Source organism: Podarcis tiliguerta (assembly GCF_965153285.1).
Source record: "Podarcis tiliguerta genome assembly, chromosome: 8".
Taxonomy (NCBI): domain Eukaryota; kingdom Metazoa; phylum Chordata; class Lepidosauria; order Squamata; family Lacertidae; genus Podarcis; species Podarcis tiliguerta.
The window spans coordinates 6945427-6963473 of record NC_139541.1 but is presented as its reverse complement, the minus strand read 5'-3'; positions in this window follow the sequence as shown (position 1 = coordinate 6963473).

Sequence of the window (18047 nt, the reverse complement as noted above, 5' to 3'; positions counted from 1 at the left end):
TGAAAAAAGGCCTTCTAATTAATAGGGCAGCCTCCTCTTGCGTTTGATAAAAAATAGGAAGGAAGAAAAGATTTGATTAACCTGAATTCTTTTCCCCCCAATTTGGTCTGCTCTGCCTGAGCGAGGTGCAGAAGAAAGAGGCTTGCGCTTTCTGCAAAGGGCCGATAACAACAAAAAAAGGGAACAAAAGCAATTTATCCCCTTGGGCCAGAAAGGGGGGGGGGCGGTTCCGCCGCACAGTCGCCTGCCAGAGAGCCAGGCGAGGTTAATTAGCTTGCCTGATTGTATGTTAATTTAACCCACATGAAAGGTGGTGTCAAAGACGAGGGGGAGGCCGTACCATCCAACATTTCTCCGATGAAAATAAGGACGCCCCTTTCCATAATGATAATTTTACCATTTATACCCGACACATCTTACTGGGTTGCTCCAGCTTCCAACATATATAAAACATAATAAAGCATTATTATTATTATTATTATTATTATTATTATTATTATTATTTTAATGTCCCTATACAGGATTGTCTTCAGACAGCTCGGGAGTCGGATAACTTCATACCCTCCAACATTTCTCAAATGAATGAAAATAGGGACATCCTAAGGAAAAGGGACGTGGGCGGCGGTGTGGGTTAAACCACAGAGCCTATTACTTGCCGATCAGAAGGTCGGCGGTTCGAATCCCCACGACGGGGTGAGCTCCCATTGCTCGGTCCCTGCTCCTGCCAACCTAGCACTTCAAAAGCACGACAAAGTGCAAGTAGATAAATAGGTACCACTCCAGTGGGAAGGTAAACGGCATTTCCGTGCGCTGCTCTGCTTCGCCAGAAGCGGCTTAGTCCTGCTGGCCACATGACCTGGAAGCTGTACGCCGGCCCCCTCGGCCAATAAAGTGAGATGAACGCCACAACCCCAGAGTCAGCCATGACTGGACCTAATGGTCAGGGGTCCCTTTACCTATACCATACAGGATTGCCTTCAGACAGCTCAGGGGTCGGATAACTCCATACCCTCCAACATTTCTCAAATGAAAATACAGCTAGACGCTAGACGAAAGGGTTTTCCGTTTTTCAATGCGCTTCGCAGGACGAATTTCTCTATGGGCTTGCTTCGCAAGACGAAAATGTCTTGTGATTCTTGAGATTTTTTTTCGCTCCCCACCCCCTTTTTCTAAGGCGCTAAGCTGCTAATAGCCTTTTAGCAGCTAATCCGCTAATCCCTTAAGCCTTTAATAGCCGCTAATAGCCGCTAAACCGCTAATAGCGCTAATCGCGCTAATCTGCTAATAGGGTTGCTTTGCAAGACGAAAAAACTGCTAGACGAAGAGACTTGCGGAACGGATTCTTTTCATCTTGCGAGGCACCACTGTAGGGACATCCTAAGGAAAAGTGGGACATTCCAGGATCAAATCAGAAACCGGAATAGCTTCTCTAAAGCAGGGGCACCCCTGGAAAATAGGGACACTTGGAGGGTCTGGGAGTCTGGATTTCCCAGGACTTTAAAGCCCCAACCAAACTTAAAGCAGGATGAGTGGAAAGAGGCGGCAGGTGCTGATGCAAAAGGATTCTTGCAATGCCAAGCAAAGACTGCAAGCAGCCAGCCTCTGATACGCTCAGCTGAGAAGCTTTAGCACTAAATCAGGCAAATCCAGATAAATCTGGAGGAAACCCTACCAGCATTTGTTCCAATTCAGCAGTAAACAGCAGGTTCCTTGGGAGAAAATGGCAGGAGCGTCGATGAGCCCCAAGAAGGGACAGGATAGCCCTCTTTGGGTTAAACCAAAGAGCCTAGAACTTGCCGATCAGAAGGTCGGCGGTTCGAATCCCCCGATGGGGTGAGCTCCCGTTACTCGGTCCCTGCTCCTGCCCACCTAGCAGTTCGAAAGCACGTCAAAGTGCAAGTAGATAAATAGGTACCACTCTGGCGGGAATGTAAACGACATTTCCGTGCGCTGCTCTGGTTTGCCAGAAGCGGCTTAGTCATGCTGGCCACATGACCCGGAAGCTGTATGCCGGCTCCCTCGGCCAATAAAGCGAGATGAGCACCACAACCCCAGAGTTGTCTGCGACTGGACCTAATGGTCAGGGGTCCCTTTACCTTCACAGTGAAGGCAGCACACTGACATCATGACCAGTAGCCCTTGATGGTCTTCTTCTACTGCTCAGGGATCTAGCCAATCTGAGACAGGACCCTTGTAGCCTTGGTCTCTTGAGGTGTCTGTCTGGAAACGGGGGGAGGGGTTCCTCTACCATCACCTAAAATGTTCCGTACGCCTTAGCAAAGCTTTTGGGTTTTATATTCCGTATTGACCCGATTATAAGCTGCACCCGCAAATAAGCCACACCTTTAAAATTCAAGGCTTATTTGCAGGTGAGGCCTGCATCCCGGCACTACCACCCTGAATGGGGCATGGGAGCGGCTGGTAAAGGTAAAGGTATCCCTGCCCGTACGGGCCAGTCTTGACAGACTCTAGGGTTGTGCGCCCATCTCACTCAAGAGGCCGAGGGCCAGCGCTGTCCAGAGACACTTCCGGGTCACGTGGCCAGCGTGACAAAGCTGTATCTGGCGAGCCAGCGCAGCCCACGGAAACGCCGTTTACCCTCCCGCCAGTAAGCGGTCCCTATTTATCTACTTGCACCCGGGGGTGCTTTCGAACTGCTAGGTTGGCAGGCGCTGGGACCGAGCAACGGGAGCGCACCCCGCCGCGGGGATTCGAACAACCGACCTTTCGATCGGCAAGCCCTAGGCACTGAGGCTTTTACCCACAGCGCCACCTGCGTCCCTGGGAGCGGCTGGTGCTCAGCTCCAAATATAAGCCGCACTTTAACTTTTCACAGTCAGAATTTGGAAGAAAAAAAAAGGTGCAGCTTATATTCAGGCCAATATGGTAACAGCTGCTTTTAATTTGCAATCTAATAGAAACAGTATAATGAGAAAGATTGGAAGTTTTTTTACAGAAAACTTTATTGGATGAGACATGATATTGTATAAACATTTGGTTCTTTCTTTATTTTCGTTTTCTCTTTTTATTTTTTTGTACTTAACTCTGATATACTTACCTTCGTTGTATGATTGTATTTTAAAACAATAAAGATTTATTTAATAATAATAATAATTTGCAATCTTGTATGTTGGACTAGGGGGTTGGACTAGATGGCCCTTGGTCCCTTCCAATTCTGCAATTCTGCAATTCTGCAATTCTGCAATTCTGCGTTCCTGTGCTCCTAGTGAGTCTACTGCAACCAACACCACTCCCTTATTTTTTGAATGGCTCCATTTCGCTTCCAAACTGACAGACAGGATAAGGAAGGATGTGTTGCGTAGTGGTTAGAGTGGGGCAAATCTCCAGCAGACGAGATGGATTTAAAAACTTGTGGAAAGTACAGTGGTGCCTCGCAAGACGAAAAGAATCCGTTCCTTGAGTCTCTTCGTCTAGCGGTTTTTTCGTCTTGCGAAGCAAGCCCATTAGCGGATTAGCGCTATTAGCGGTTTAGCAGCTATTAGCGGCTATTAAAGGCTTAAGGGATTAGCGGATTAGCTGCTAAAAGGCTATTAGCAGCTTAGTGCCTTAGAAAAAGGGGGTGGGGAGCGGAAAAAACCTCCAGGAATCGCAAGACATTTTCGTCTTGCGAAGCAAGCCCATAGAGAAATTCGTCCTGCGAAGCACCTCCAAAACGGAAAACCCTTTCGTCTAGCGGGTTTTCTGTCTTGCGAGGCATTCGTCTTGCGGGGCACCACCAAAAAATCTCTTTAAGGGTGTGTGTCCTCCTGCTTCTATATAGCTATCGTTGTTTTGGCAGGAGGGAGAGGTGTGGGCCTCCTAAAGCCCCGAAGCATCTCATTCTTCCTTGCTGTTCTCTTTGGCATTCAGCGCCCCACGCTGTTTCGAACGCAAGGCCAAAGGGACCCAGCAGTGGCTGGCATGACAACTCCCATTAGGCAGCCGCATGTTACTTTCTGACATTTATAGATTTTTAGCTAATGCTGGAAATTAAGGTAATTGCACCCAGGGCCAATTAATTTAGCTGAACTTTGGAGGAGAGAGGGTGGGGGAGGAAAACAGCCGCCGGAGATTCATTGAAAGCCTTTGGCGTCGCCTTCCTCCTGGTTTTTCTCATTCATCCCTTCCAGTGGCGTAGCGTGGGTTGTCAGCACCCGGGGCAAGGCAAGTAATTTGCGCCCTCTAACCCGTGGATTTGCGCCCCCTAACCCTAACCCCCAGATGTTGCGGCCGGTGCGGCCGGGCCCCCCTGCACCCCCCACGCTACGCCACAGATCCCTTCTGCCTCCACGAACTAAGATGTTACGCCACAGCATCCTTCCTCTTGCTTCTCACCTGGATCCGACCCAGAATGCATTGGAGCAATCTGCGTAAAACATGCAAACAACAAATATTCAAATGTACCCTTGCTTTAAGGGATGCGGGTGGCGCTGTGGGTTAAACCACAGAGCCCAGGACTTGCCGATCAAAAGGTCGGCGGTTCGAATCCCCGTGACGGGGTGAGAAAATAGGGACATCCTAAGGAAAAGTGGGACATTCCAGGATCAAATCAGAAACCGGAATAGCTTCTCTAAATCAGGGGCACTTGGAGGGTCTGGGAGTCTGGATTTCCCAGGACTTTAAAGCCCCAACCAAACTTAAAGCAGGATGAGTGGAAATAGGCGGCAGGTGCTGATGCAAAAGGATTCTTGCAATGGCAAGCAAAGACTGCAAGCAGCCAGCCTCTGATACGCTCGGCTGAGAAGCTTTAGCACTAAATCGGGCAAATCTGGATGAATCTGGAGGAAACCCTACCAGCATTTGTTCCAATTCAGCAGTAAACAGCAGGTTCCTTGGGAGAAAGCGGCAGGAGCGTGGATGAGCCCCAAGAGGGGACAGGATAGCCCTCTTTGCTGTGGGTTAAACCACTGAGCCTAGGACTTGCCGATCAGAAGGTCGGCGGTTCGAATCCCCGCAACGGGGTAAGCTCCCATTGCTCGGTCCCTGCTCCTGCCAACCTAGCAGTTCGAAAGCACGTCAAAGTGCAGGTAGATAAATAGGTACCACTCTGGCGGGAAGGTAAACGGCGTTTCCGTGCGCTGCTCTGGTTCGCCAGAAGCAGCTTAGTCATGCTGGCCACATGACCCAGAAGCTGTATGCTGGCTCCCTCGGCCAATAAAGCAAGATGAGCGCCGTGACCCTGGAGTCAGTCACGACTGGACCTAATGGTCAGGGGTCCTTTTACCCTTTACTTTTTACCCTTGCTTTGTTGAGCATACTTCCCTCCATTTCCTTTTTTTCCTTTTTTATCCAATTCAATCTTTATTATTTTTAAAAATATACATTTATACAACACTCTGTTTTTGTTTGTAACGAAAAAGAAAATGGTGGCAACTGAAGCAAAGATACTTTGTATACCTCACATTGCACATGGCACTACAATTTATGAAAAAAGAAAGAAAAGTAAAAATAAATAAAAATAAAATGAAGAAGAAAAAGTAGTCAAGGTTTTAAAAAAGACTTCCAAACATTCTCATTGTATGTTATTTGTTAAATACACTTCTACCACACAGTTACTTATTTCTTCTATTTTTTTTATAATATTTCTATGTAAATTACCTTTATAAACTACAAGGCTCACTCTATGTTTGCCAGGAGATTACCCTTTACACCATGGTTCTTCAAATATTCTTTAAATATTCTCCATTCCTTTCCGTCACCTCTGCTAGCCGCAAATATCCTAGCATTCATATTTGCCAGTCCACTTTCATGAGTCATGTTTTTCAAAAGAGCCAGTTTGGGAGGGGGTAAGCAGGGGCAGGGATGGCAGAAGGGAAGCAAGGGCCATGAGGTCTAGAAACTTAAGTATGCATATATGTATATGCATTGCTCTACTATGCACAGCCTTCTTATAGCTTATAGCCTTATAGCGGGTGGCGCTGTGGGTTAAACCACAGAGCCTAGGACTTGCTGATTAGACGGTCGGCGGTTCGAATCCCTGCGACGGGGTGAGCTCCCGTTGTTTGGTCCCTGCTCCTGCCAACCCAGCAGTTTGAAATGACGTCAAGTGCAAGTAGATAAATAGGTACCACTCCAGCGGGAAGGTAAACGGCGTTTCCGTGCACTGCTCTCGTTCGCCAGAAGCGGCTTAGTCATGACCCGGAAGCTGTACACCAGCCTCCCTTGGCCAATAAAGCGAGATGAGCGCCGCAACCCGAGAGTCGGCCATGACTGGACCTAATGGTCAGGGGTCCCTTTACCTTTACCATGCACAGACTTATAGCTATTATCTGCTACTCGGAAGCAGGAAGCTGCAGGAGTCGTCGCTAGACCCTCTGGCACCAAGGACAGCTCCCTGGTTTGGTAGTCATTTTGGAGGGATCTGAATGGGGTTACCCCGGGACATCAGGTGAGACTGATGTTCACACTACAGCTTGGTCTGCATCTTGGGTAGCTGCAAGAGCATCTTCCACACCCGATGGAAAGGGTCGGTAGGCTCAGAGGAGCTCCTAGGTTAGCATAAGCAAGAGGTGTTCAACAGTGGAACAGACTCCCATGAGCGACAGTGGTTTTTAAGTAATAATAATTAATAATAATTAATAATAATAATAATAATTAAGTAATAATAATAATTTTTATTTATACCCCGCCCTCCCCAGCCAAGGCCGGGCTCAGAGAGGCTTACAAGCAATAAGAAAAACAAGTTGAATGATTACAACTTAAAAACAAAATTAAAATACAACATTAAAATATTGAAACATTAAAATATAGCCTCCTCACAGGAGGAGAAGGAAAAGAAAAAAGAAAGAGAGGGAGGGAATCAAATTGGCTCCAAGCCAAAGGCCAGGCAGAACAACTCTGTCTTACAGGCCCTGCGGAAAGAAATCAGATCCTGCAGGGCCCTGGTCTCATGAGACAGAGCGTTCCACCAGGCCGGAGCCAATGTTGAAAAGGCCCTGGCTCTCGTTGAGGCTAATCTGACTTCCTTAGGGCCCGGGACCTCTAAGGTGTTGCTATTTGTGGACCTTGAGGCTCTCCGTGGGGCATACTGGGAGAGGCAGTCCCGTAGGTATGAGGGTCCTAGGCCATGAAGGGCTTTAAAGGTCAAAAGCAGCACCTTAAATCTGACCCTGTACTCCACCAGGAACCAGTGCAGCTTGAAAAGCACTGGGTGAATATGCTCCCATGGCAGAGACCCCGTGAGGAGCCTCGCTGCAGCATTCTGCACCCGCTGGAGTTTCTGGGACAGCTTCAAGGGCAGCCCTGCGTAGAGCAAATTGCAGTAGTCAAGCCTGGAGATGACCGTCGCATGGATCACTGTGGCCAGGTCAGGGCGGGAAAGGTAAGGGACCAACTGCTTGATGCGGCGAAGGTGGGAAAATGTAGAGGTTGGCTTTGCCATGTATCACAGAAGCACAGATTTGTAGAGTTGGAAGGGACCACATGGGTCATCTAGTCCAACTCCGCTCAGTGCAGGAATCTTTTGCCCAACATGGTGTTAACGGAGAAATCTGAGGGCTCCCTTGGATAAAAAACAAGGACACCAGCCAGGAATACCAGAGCAAAACAGCAGCCAGTAGGCTTGGTCTTTATTGAAGACTGTGGCGACAGGACTCCCACCTGCCACAAGGTGAAACAAGATGGAAGCCCCGAACAAAAGAGCCCCCAAACTTTTATTAGCTGCTAATCCCCGTGTTTAGACAGTAGTGGTGAGATGGCAACGAGTCTTCCTTTCCTAAGGGCATTGGTGCTACTGCCAAGTCTGACCACAAGAGGGCAATGAAAACCCAATCTTGTCTTCGCTTTACTTATTTTTTTAACCAGCAGCATAACCTGCATTTACAGGAATGCCTTAAGACACACACGGTTCCTTTCTATTTCTACTTGACATAACTCGTCTGGAAGCCCCGGTTGCTGGAGGTTTCGGCAATCTGGACATGAAGCCAAATAAAATACTCACACTTTTGCGTGCAATATTGGGGTGTGGGCAGGTGTCTTGCATCCCACTCTTCTTGAAAAGAAAACTGCTGCACTTTGCAATTCGGAATAAAGTCACCACCTAATGCATGGGTAGGCAAACTAAGGGCCGTGGGCTGGACTTCTCAGTCCGGCCCACGGATGGTCTGGGAAACAACGTGTTTTTACATGAGTAGAATGTGTCCTTTTATTTAAAAAGCACCTCTGGGTTATTTGTGGGGCCTGCCTGGTGTTTTTACATGAGTAGAATGTGTCCTTTTATTGAAAATGCATCTCTGGGTTATTTGTGGGGCATAGGAATTTGTTCATTTTTATTTTTTTCAAAATATAGTCTGGCCCACCGTATGGTCTGAGGGACGGTGGACTGGCTCATGGCTGAAAAAGTTTGCTGACCCCTGACCTAATCCAACAGAAACAGTTAATCAAGGGGGGGCACTAGGGGCGCATTGGAAGATGGCCGACAATACCATTTCTCCGGACCACACGGGGTAATTAAGAGGCTGTTATGGGAGTAGGCAGCCTCCCTTGTTGCCCCAAGGGAATGGGGAACACTGCCCTTGCCTGCTGTGCCCATAAATCACCCCCGAATTCGAAAGAAGGGGGTGAGGACACTAGGCAGAATGCCCCCGTGTGGACCCCGGCTCTCCTAGACGCTGTCTCTGATCGCACACTAGCTGCAGCAATTTGGAATAATTAATTACAAAAGAAGCAAATGCACATATTTCAAGTGAAGAAGGGGAGTGAAGACTGCTAACAGAAGGGACCTCTGTGAAAGAAGACGACGGGTTTATAAGGAGTTAAGTGAAAATTGATTGGTAATGGCCAAAGTGGAAAATCTAAAGTTAGATTGTGTTAAGATTAATTATAGAACAAAAATTTGAGAATGATGGAAAGGATTTGCTGAAATAGCTATGAACTAGAATACAAAAAAGGGAGGTGTGAGGAGGTCGATGAAACAAGTAAATGAAAAGTAAGGATATGGAAACATTTGATGTGTTTTTAAATTTTTTTGTTCTTTTTGTTGCTTTAATGTATTGTTTTTCTCTGTTTTTCTTTTTACTTTTGATGTATTGATTGTTAAATTTGTTAAATTTTTTGCTGTTTTTCTTTTTCTCTTTTTTTCTGTAACTAATAAATATATATTTTTTTTTTAAAAAAGAAGAAGACGACGGGTTGGAGCAACAGGAATATTTTACGAAGAAGATATCAAAGGCTGGGTATGTCGGCAACGGGACTAGATGGGGGGGAACCTTTTTTTCTTTTCTTCTATGTGATTAACCAAGAACCCCCCCTCGTTAGAACCGCCGCTTAACTGACCCAAGCAGGATGATTAAGGACTGTGTGGAAATAAACTTTAACCAAAAGTATGCTTTATGGAGATTGAGTAAAGAACAAGAGCTTTTAGAATGGCGCAGCAATAAATACAGAGTCGCCATCTTGGCAGGTTTTGCCGAAGGATTTATAACTGGGAGGAGGAATGGATTTGTTTTCAGACTGCATTCCTGGTGAATCTCCTCAGAGGTTGAGAAAGGCGACAGATCTGTGAAGATTAACGACGCTAAGACTGTTTTGAGTTATGGAAGTGATGTTATACGGAAAACGTCTGTATATGGCTATTGGATTTTTTTTAAAAAATCCACACAGGATTACAAACTGTTATAACCCGCTTGTGGAGACTATCAGAGGTCACAAAGAGAACGGAAAAGTGGATATTAAAAGCAGCAAGAAGAAGCAAGATGATGATTGGATCCCCTTCGGAACTTGAAATATGGGTACCCCCAACAAAAATTTAAAATTTGGCTTTGTAATTTGGAATTTATGGCATTTGGTTTGATTTGATGTGATTGGTCGGTTAATAAAAATTATTCTTAGAAAAAAGAAAAAGAAACAGTTAATCAAAGGAACAAACCAACGAAGGAAATCAAGCCGCATAAATCGGCCAAGCAGTCACCTAATCAAAAATCAAAAGTCGAGAGGCTGAGCTATGGCCCTGATCCAGGGGAGTTCCTGCAAGGCGTTGCTGATATGCTGTGACCTTTTGCTGCTTGCTAGGGTTATAAATCTGAATAAATTGCAGGGGTATATTGGCAGCAGCGGTGAAGCAGCTATCTTTGGAAGAGCAGGGGTGCTAGAACGTCTGCTCTGCACAGGGAAGGTCCCAGGTTCAGCTCCCAGGTACCCTCACAGGACGACTGGGAGGGACCCCTGCCTGAAAACACAGTCAGTTCTTTTTTTTTTAATAAATATTTTATTAGGTTTTTTACACAGAAAATAAGACAGAACAAAAAAAGAAAAAAAGTTACAAAGTTGCAAAAACACAGAACAACAAAAAACATCAAAAAGAAAAAACAATAATAAAAACAATTTCATCTTCATAATATTTCTTGCATTTACTTATTTCTCCGACTTCCCCACACCTCCCTTCACTGTATTCCAAATCATATATTTAATCAGCAAATCCCTTCCCTCTGTCTTAATTATTCTTTGTCTTAATTTTGGTGTCTTAATATAACTTAATCTCCTTAGTATCTTAAAATATTAAATCTTTTAATTTTACAACTTTTTTTACTATTAACCTTTTACATTCAATCTGATGTCCTTTTAACATTCATTGATCTTATAATATTTCTGTAAATAATCTTTGAATTTCTTCCAGTCTTCTTCCACCGTCTCTTCTCCCTGGTCTCTGATTCTGCCGGTCATTTCAGCCAATTCCATATAGTCCATCACTTTCATCTGCCATTCTTCCAAAGTGGGTAGCTCTTGTGTCTTCCAGTGCTGTGCGCACAGTCAGTTCTTCAGAAGCATCTGCTGGGGACAGTTCAGGGGTGAGAGTGGCTGTATCCGAACCTTAGGTGTTTAACTGAATGTGCGAGAGCCATAACTCAGCAGCCAAGCATCTGCATGCAGAAGGACCCAGGTTCGAATTCCAGCATCTTGAAAACCCTGGAGAGCTGCTGCGGTTTGGACAACACTTTGATGGCCTGGGACTTGGGCTCGGACTTGGAACCAGAGGAGACTCAGTCTGCACCGGATCCTTTGCCTCAGGCATCATCCGAACCAAGTCTGGGGCCTGATTCTGAAGAGCCCCAGTCTGCACAGGTTCCCCTGCAACAAGCACCAGCTGGGCCGAGTCAGGGGCCTGAGCCTGCCCTGGCTCCAGATGCGGGGATGACCTCGTTGCCTTCAGCTAGGCCATCACTTACAGCTGCTCCACTACTGGTTGGGTCAGGGGAGGCTGAGGCGGCCCCTGGGTCTAGTAACCCACCAACGTCTCCCGAGCTGCAGAGACTGAGGTCTGAGAGAAGGAGAGACCTGAGTACTCGCAGGAGGAGTGCTCGCCTTCGGGTGAGACAGGGAGGTGAGTCACCGGGGGATCAGGACCGGCCACTACCCCGACAAAGATAAAAGGCTGTCGGACCCCGCCCCAGGTTGCGGGAGCAACATTGCTGTATGCTAGATCCTGTACCTGTCCTTGCCTGGTTTCCTGCCTTGGCCCTGTCGGACTGACTCCTAGCAGAACCTTTGGATTCTGTTATATATATATATATATATATATATATATATATATATATATATATGCAGGTTTTGGTGTCCTCGGGTGTCTTCCCGTGTAAAAGTTGGGGTGTCTAGGCGACGTTTCGACGAGGTCTCACTCGTCATCTTCAGGCTGGTGCTTTCGGCTTCTTGTTACTGGAACAGAGCAGGATCTCAGTGTTTGAGTTCCTATAAATACTGTTGAGGAGGTGTGGTGTATAGCCTCCAATGTTCTGGGCAGAGAGGAGGTTCCCAGGCTAGTGTGCCTTTTCTTCTTTTGTTCCTTAATTACTTGAGGGATATCTTGAGTGATTTCTTGAGTGATTTCCTGAATCCCACTTAGGTGGGTCATTAGGTGTGGATTAGTTGCTAAAGCCTTCGTGTCTTGAACTCTTGAACTTTGTGAAGAGTTTTTCTGAGAAGATGGCTGTACTGCACTTGGTTGTGCTCTGGCTTGGCTTCGTGTATAGGGGCGAGCTGTGGTTTTGTGGCCTGTGCCAGCCAGATCTGTGTAGGGATTGCAGGGGGGTGCAGCATCCGGAGGTGCCACCCTGGTTTGGCTACTGGATGGTGTCTGTAATTTATCTGTGGAGAGGGTCTGGGTTTGGGTCTGGTGTGGTTGATTGGTGATGGCGTTCTGTGTGCCTCTGGATCTGGTGTCAGATTTTGTGGGGAGGGCTAATTTCCAGATGTCTGGCAAGCGGGATGTGTCGTCACGCTTGTTCATGTTGTGAGGGTGTTTCTCTATCTCGATGGCTTCCATGATTATTCTCTTGTGGTGATGTTCCATGTTAAAGAGCAATTTGGAATCTGCAAAATTAATTTCGTGTCCTGTTTCTTTCATGTGTTGGAAAAGAGAGGAAGTTTTTTCTTCTTTTTTGACGGCATTCTTGTGTTCTGCGATCCGTGCATTTATTCGTCTGTTTGTTTGTCCAATGTACGTGGCTGGGCAGACTTTGCAGGGTATTTCATAGACCCCTTGGTTTTCCAACTGAATTTTATCCTTGGGGTTTCTGAGGATATTGGCTATTTTTTGGTTGGTGCAAAAGGCTGTTTTGATATTGTGTTTATGGAGGATTTTGCTAATTTTATCTGTAGTGCCCTTGATATAAGGAAGGAGGGCTATGCCATTGTTTTCTTCTGTGTCTTGGTTTTTGGGGGGTGTTTCTTTTTGGATTAGCTTCGTAACCCTGTTTTGCTGGTATCCATTGGCAATTAACACATTTGAGAGATTCTGTAACTCAGTTGTCAAGTGGTCTTCGTCAGCCAGGCGTTTGGTTCTGGAGATGAGAGTCTTGGCTACGGAGTTTATTTGTGCAGGGTGGTGGTGTGATTGTGCATGTAAGTAGCGGTTGGTGTGTGTTTTTTTCCGGTAGATAGTGTGTCCTAGGGAGCCATCAGGTTTTTTGTAGATTAGGACGTCAAGGAAGGGAAGTTGGTTGTTGGCTTCTATTTCCATAGTGAATTGTATTTTGGGGTGTAGGCTGTTGAGATGTGTGAGGAAGCTATCCAGTTTTTCCTTCCCGTGTGGCCAAATTACAAAGGTGTCGTCAACATATCTGAGCCAAAGTTTGGGTTTGTGTTCTGACTTGTCTAAAGCATTGGTTTCAAAGTGTTCCATGTACAGGTTAGCGATGACCGGTGAGAGGGGTGATCCCATAGGTGCTCCTTCTATCTGTTTGTATCTTTGTCCATTGTGGATGAAGTACGTGTTGGTTAGGCAGTGGTTGGTCAGGTCCAAGATGTATTCGGGGGGATTGTATTTGTTTTGAATGGCTGTCAAGGCTTCATTAATGGGCACTTGTGTGAAGAGAGATACAACATCGAAGCTCACAAGTAGGTCATTGGGTTGTAGGTTTTGCTTCTTTATTGTTTCTATGAACTGGAAGGAGTTTGGAACGTGTGAAGAGATGGATTCTGCATAGGGCTGAAGTTGCTTGGCGAGAAATTTAGCGAGATTTTGTAGAGGTGAGCCTATGGAGCTGACTATTGGTCTGAGTGGTGTTCCTTCTTTGTGTATCTTGGGGAGGCCGTAGAACTTTGTGAAGAGAAAAACTCTTCACAAAGTTCAAGAGTTCAAGACACGAAGGCTTTAGCAACTAATCCACACCTAATGACCCACCTAAGTGGGATTCAGGAAATCACTCAAGAAATCACTCAAGATATCCCTCAAGTAATTAAGGAACAAAAGAAGAAAAGGCACACTAGCCTGGGAACCTCCTCTCTGCCCAGAACATTGGAGGCTATACACCACACCTCCTCAACAGTATTTATAGGAACTCAAACACTGAGATCCTGCTCTGTTCCAGTAACAAGAAGCCGAAAGCACCAGCCTGAAGATGACGAGTGAGACCTCGTCGAAACGTCGCCTAGACACCCCAACTTTTACACGGGAAGACACCCGAGGACACCAAAACCTGCATTCCTGTACCCGTGAAAATCTACGAAAGCATATATATATATATATATATATAATATTTTATTGGGTTTTACAATAAATACAAAACAACAATAGGTAAAAAACAACACAACAAAAAAGGAAAAAATAGGAAAACACGACAACACACAAACACAAAACAACAAAAGCATAAAAAATAAAAATAAAAATATTAAAAACAGTTTTTGTCTCCTTGTATTCTTTGCATTAACTTATTTCTCCAACTTCCCCAGACCTCCCTTCTCTGTATTCCAGATCATATATTCTGTCAGCAAATTCCTTCCCTCTGTCATATTTTAATTTTATAATAATCTTAATATCTTAATATAATTGCATTTCCTTACATCTAAAAATATTAGATCTTTTTCTTTACACTTTTTTACTAATAACCTTTTACATTCAATCTGGTGTCATCAAACATTCATTATTTTATAATGTTTCTGTAGATAGTCTTTAAATTTCCTCCAATCTTCCTTCACCGTCTCTTCTCCCTGGTCTCTGATTCTGCCAGTCATTTCTGCCAATTCCATGTAGTCGATAACTTTCATCTGCCATTCTTCCAGCTTGGGTTACTCCTGTGTCTTCCAATACTGTGCGATGAGTATTCTTGCTGCTGTTGTGGTGTACATAAAAAATGTCCTATCCTTCTTGTGCACCTGTTGGCTGACCATGCCCAGGAGAAAGGCCTCTGGTTTCTTTGGGAAGGTGTATTTAAACACTTTTTTCAGTTCATTATAAATCATCTCCCAGAAGGTCTTAATCCTTGGGCACGTCCACCAAAGGTGAAAGAATGTACCTTCAACCTCTTCACATTTCCAACATTTATTATCGGGCAAATGATAGATTTTTGCTAGCTTGACTGGTGTCCAGAACCTTTGGATTCTGGACCGGCCCTGGACCGCGTTTCACAGGTTACCCCCGGGCCCAGCACAAACACTGAGCTTGATGGGCCAGGGGTCAGACTCAGCCCAAGGCCGCTTTCAGTGGACACTGGGACATTGAGGAACGGCACCCCCCTCCCTCAAGTCCCCCAGCCGGGGAGCAATTGCAAGGCAAGGCGGCCGAACCAACTGCAAGGTTCAGCTTGAGTCCAGGAGTTTATTCTTATCCCGTCTCTCTTTGTCCGACAGGCTTGGCCTGCCGTCTATTTAAATCCCTTTCAAAATGCCTTGGCTCTCACCCCAGAATAACTCGCATAGTCTGCCTCCCCCTTTTGTTCATGGTCCCTCTTGTTTTTCCGACTGGGAAGGTGACATTTCCTAGGGGAACATCAGGGGAGCCTTGCTGCGGATCAGGCCCTGGCCCATCTAGTCAGCACCCTCTTCTCAGAGTCACCAGCCAGACGCCCCAAAGGGAAACCTGCAAGCAAGGGCACAAGAGCCCTCTCTCCTTCTGTGGGTTCCAGCATGAAATATACTCAGAGTCGAGTGTGGATTTCATGCTCTTTATTCAGCTCATAGTAGTGAGGAAGGAAAATCCCCCACAATATCTACATTATTTACACAACGGGCCGCACATGATTGGCTAATTCCAGGATTCTCCTGTAGGCCAATCAGGTTGTGGATTCACTTCCACCTGGAGCTGGATTGGGTGGCTCCTGCGGACCAATCATACTGCTGCATTGTTCTAGGACCAATCAGACTGCTGCATTCTGGACCCTATTGTTCTAGGACCAATCAGACTGCTGCATTCTGGACCCTATTGTTCTAGGGCCAATCAGACTGCTGCATTCTGGACCCTATTGTTCTAGGACCAATCAGACTGCTGCATTCTGAATCCTATTGTTCTAGGACCAATCAGACTGCTGCATTCTGGACCCTATTGTTCTAGGGCCAATCAGACTGCTGCATTCTGGACCCTATTGTTCTAGGACCAATCAGGCTGCTGCATTCTGGACCCTATTGTTCTAGGACCAATCAGGCTGCTGCATTCTGGACCCTATTGTTCTAGGACCAATCAGACTGCTGCATTCTGGACCCTATTGTTCTAGGACCAATCAGACTGCTGCATTCTGGACCCTATTGTTCTAGGACCAATCAGACTGCTGCATTCTGGACCCTATTGTTCTAGGACCAATCAGACTGCTGCATTCTGGACCCTATTGTGCTAGGGCCAATCAGACTGCTGCATTCTGGACCCTATTGTACTAGGGCCAATCAGACTGCTGCATTTTGGATCCTATTCAACTCAGTACATAACACAGCAGCTGGTCTGGCTGTCTCTGACCAGGGAAGCAGAGCATCATAGTTGCCATCCATAGCCCTCTCCTCCTCCATGGCCTTGCCCAAGCCTCTTTTAAAGCCATCCAAGATGGGAGCCATCGCTGCTTCCTGCAGGGGAAAATTTTGGGCTTCCTTTTCCCTGCCTTGAATGTTCCAACAGTCAGCTTCTCTTCTTCTTTTTATAACATCTGTATTAATTTAAAATACAGTCATAAAATAAAGGTAAGTACAACAGAATTAAGCACAAAAAAGAAAAGAGAAGAAAAAGAGGGATAAAAAAGAGTTTAACAGTAGCAAGAAAATGTCAATTAAAAATAACCCAAATCTTTATACAACATGTCTTATCCAATAAAATCTTGTATAAAAAACTTCCAATCGTTCTCATTATACTTTTTCTATTGCCTTGATTTTATCGCACAGTTTATTTTACAACTTTTTCCATATATTCCTCTGAGATGTTTCTTCCGTTTATTTATTGTACACAAGTATCATTCAATTCTGCTAGGATGAAATCAAAAAGTATACGGAGAATGGAAATTATTTAAGGAATATATAAGACTATGTTGAAGAAATGATACCAACATTCAGTTTCAGTTTCGGATGCTCAAGAGCTCTATCCTGCAGTTTCCTATATTCCTATAATCCTCATTAAATGTACAGTCTAAGGCAGGCATGGCCAAACTCAGCCCTCCAGGTGTTTTGGGACTACAATTCCCATCATCCCTGACTGCTGGTCCTGTTAGCTAGGGATGGTGGGAGTTGTAGTCCCAAAACATCTGGAGGGCCAAGTTCGGCCATGCCTGGTCTAAGGGCTCATCCACACCCAAAAGGCAGGGGTCCAAGTGGTTTTCTCCATGCCCCACTGCTTCCTGGTACCAAATCAGCAAAGGCCAATCCAGTGAAACCCCTAATTGCTGTTTGCTACACTTGAGGGACGCGGGTGGCGCTGTGGGTAAAAGCCTCAAGGCCTAGGGCTTGCCGATCGAAAGGTTGGCGGTTCAAATCCCCGCGGCGGGGTGCGCTCCCGCTGTTCGGTCCCAGCGCCTGCCAACCTAGCAGTTCGAAAGCACTCCCGGGTGCAAGTAGATAAATAGGGACCGCTTACTAGCGGGAAGGTAAACGGCGTTTCCGTGTGCGGCTCTGGCTCGCCAGAGCAGCGATGTCACACTGGCCACGTGACCCGGAAGTGTCTCCGGACAGCGCTGGCCCCCGGCCTCTTGAGTGAGATGGGCGCACAGCCCTAGAGTCTGTCAAGACTGGCCCGTACGGGCAGGGGTACCTTTACCTTTTTACACTTGAGGGCTATAGATCGATTTCCCCCAGGAGGGAGCAGCAGTGTGGATAAGCCCAGCTTGCTGGGATGCAACTGAATCTTTCCTGAAGAGGGCATCATGGGAAGGAGCCTTGTCCTATCCACCTGGAGTGCCCCGTGGCTTCCTTTCATCTCTTCTAAATTGCTCCTTCCATCCTTTGTGTTGGGTGCTTAGTTTAGCTCCAGCTCCATCCCAGGATATCTAGGATAGCTTGCTAGGCCTTTAAAGCCCTGCGAATTAACATCCAACTAGGGAGGAATCCAGAACAAAGGCGATGCGAGTGAGAAGCAGCTGCCAGGAAGGATAATCACTGTGCTCCAAAAGAGGTCAGATTGAACTTTTATTTCTGTTACAAAAAATCCCCAACCCTGAACATTTGTTTTCTTTCTGAGCCTGTGCCAGGGCAGGGGGTTGGGGGTGCCTTTACACCAGATTTGCCTCCCTCAAAACAGCATTGACAAATACTCCCTAAGAGTAGTTAACTCATCAGTGCGCACACAAGTACTTTGTTTCCTTACAAAAAGGATCATGCAATCTTTGGGTTAGCAACAGTGGCGTAGCGTGGGTTGTCAGCACCCGGGG